A 2984-nucleotide genomic window follows, 5' to 3' on the forward strand; every position below is an offset into this window, starting at 1 on the left:
AGAAGCTGATTAATATTTTTGAAAATTCAATGGCTGAAAGATAACCGGTTGGAATTTTTGGTAACAAACAGGTATTCTATTTGATTTCTATAGTGAGAAAATAAATATAAGTATATGCTTGACAAGGTTTGAATATTTCACTTGTATAGAAGTAATCTGATTTAACTCATCATTTATGTTGACAGAATGTAAACATTAATTTCATTACATTTTAGGATATAAAATCATACTTGGTTATTTCTTAGTTGAAACAAATACATCTTTCCTGTTTGCATTGAGTCTCTGCAAAAATTCTTCCACCCTGGGTTTCCCACAGTTACACAAAATTCTCCTTGGTTTTGTTCTGCCTGGAGGAATAGTTGTTCTCTCTCTTCATAAAAGAATCTATCAAAAGGTCTCTGCATCATGACCTGTCCATTTTAATTTTTCAAGAAAAATTGATGACTGATTGAAAATAATGTGCCAGCCTACTACTGGGCATTGCTGAGGTAAATCTTTCTTTGTAATGGCTGGGGGTCATTTTGCCTCAGAATAACTGCATACTCATTCATAGAACTGCAGTTTGGGATATGGCTTTCATCAAATAGTTCCTTTGAGACCCCACAAGATGTTTTGAAAATATATTTGAAAAGGTTGTGGTAAATATATTCATGATCATACCTAAAAGCTGAAAAACTCAAAGAATATTCTATAGTTCTATATTACATCCTTTTAAAAATTATTCTCAGCTGAACTTTGAAAAATGTGATTTGATCTCGGCAATGCACAAGCTCTTGGTTTAATAGAACATGAATGAGTGATTTGACTGGAAATATTTTTTTAGTTACTGCTTCCTCATTACCTAAACTTCGTATTTCTGAATAAATGCCTCATTGCTGTATGGAGTTGAATGTACTTTAACATTAATACACAAATTCAAATGCATTTTTTTGTATTTTACATTTTTTGTTGTAGGATTTAAGAATTTAGATATTATATTTCTTAATTCTTCTGATTATTAGGCAAAAACTACATTCTTAGTCTTGCTTTTAAAAAACTATACAGATTTCAGTTCTTTTTCACATATATTATATTCCAGTTTGTGATTGAGACTCCTTTATGGCCACATATAGGTTTTCATCATAAATAAAGACTTAGGAAGATGATGGACTAAAGCTAAATATATACTCATTCCTAGATGATTGTGGAATAGTGTAGGTTTTAATTAGATAATAGGTGCATTTGTATGTGTAAAAAGGAGAGAAAACTCATATTAAATAATGTATGGTATATTTAACTTCTTAGTTATTGAGGTTTAATTGTACAAAACTGAAATAGAATCCTTTATAATTTATAAATAAAACATACCTAAAGATTCTGGGCCAAATGCAATTCTTGTATTGTTCTTTCTCAAATGTTATCTAAGAGACACAGTAGGTAGAGGGTTAAATGATGTAGATATTATACACATACATAAAACATTAAAATGTAAATATGATTAGCCCATGTGTGAGTAGTTACAATATTTTGAAAATGCTAGGTGCTCACTTCAGGAGCACGTATACTAAAATTGGAAGTATACAGAAAAGATTAGCATGGCCTCTGTGCAAGGATGACACACAAATTCATGAGGCATTCCATATTTTCAAACAGAAATTCTAAACTTGCTGGGAGATAAGTTAGGCAAAATTCTTGAAGATATTGGCATAGCAAAAGACTTTATGAACAATTTTCAGTAGCATGGGAACTAGCATGAATAATCAATGACTGGAATCTCATCTGATTAAAAAGCTTCTGCACTGCAATAGAAACCACCAACAGAGCTAAGAGACAACCTATAATGTGGGAAAAAATGCTTACCAGCTGCTCCCCAGACATAGGACTATTATCTAGACTACATAAAGAACTAAAAAAAAAATCAGCTCCCCCCAAATATAAAAACCCACTTCAAAAATGGGCATCTGAAATGAACAGACATTTCTCAGACAAAAAAGTAAAAGCAGAAAATAAATATATGAAAAAATGTTCCACATCACCGGTCATTTGAGGGATGCAGATGAAAATAACACTGAGAGTCCACCTTACTCCAGAAAAAATGGCTGCTATCAAGAAATGAACAATAACAAATGCTGGTGGGACTGTGGGGAGAAAGGAACCCTTCTCCATTGTTGGTGGGAGTGCAGACTGGTGCAACAACTGTGGAAATCAATACAGAGATACCTCAAAGAGCTGGGGACTAGAGTTTCCATTTGACCCAGCCAACCCTATGCTGGGTATCTTTCCAAAAGAATTAAAAGAATCATATCAAAGTGATACATATTTACCCATGTTTAGAGTGGCACAGTTTGTAATAGCTAAAACTTGGAAACAGCCCATCTGCCCATCAGTTGCAGACTGGATAAAGAAGATGTGTTTTTTTGTATAAAATGGAATACTACTCAGCCATAAAGAATGAGAAACTAGACTCATTCCTAGGAAAATGGATGCATATTGAGGCAAGATCCAAACGGTATAACTGATAATATGAAATAGGAAGAAGAGGGCTAAAGGTGTTGGGGAAGTGGGAAGGGCAGGGGAAGGAAATAAGAGAAATGAAAAAATATGAGAAAAGGAAAAAATGGAAACAAAGTCTTTGTAAATAGGGAAGGGTGGAAGGGGTGAAGGGAGGGAAGGAGTATAGAGAAAAAATAAGAACCAGGATCTGTCATGTAAAGGTACAAGATCCCAATGATGAATGTAACTGTACTGTATACTTGGAAAATACCAATAAACTCAATTAAAAAAAATGAAAATGCTTGACTTCACAGTGTTTAAATGCAATATGTTTCTTGAGAAAGTAAGTAGGATCCTGAGAAGCAACTCACAGAGTATTATGTAGGAATAGAATTAAGAAACCCTAGACTTACACATGAGCATCTAATTTCAACTGATGTACAGAACATCAGAACTAAAAAGGAAGATAAAGACTAAGAAACATTGCTCAATCAATAGGAAATCCATGTGTT

At 33.3% G+C, this 2984-nt stretch overlaps 1 non-coding gene across 1 annotated transcript; it reads left to right on the top strand.

Moving 5' to 3' along the window:
* Window positions 1-1519: 1519 nt before the first annotated feature.
* On the top strand, window positions 1520-1626 carry LOC117283318. Its single transcript, XR_004514285.1, has one exon. It is a non-coding gene; the product is annotated as a U6 spliceosomal RNA (small nuclear RNA).
* The last annotated feature ends 1358 nt before the right edge of the window (window positions 1627-2984 follow it).

Source organism: Fukomys damarensis, unplaced genomic scaffold (genome assembly GCF_012274545.1).
Source record: "Fukomys damarensis isolate Sample0158 unplaced genomic scaffold, DMR_v1.0_HiC HiC_scaffold_24, whole genome shotgun sequence".
NCBI lineage: Eukaryota > Metazoa > Chordata > Mammalia > Rodentia > Bathyergidae > Fukomys > Fukomys damarensis.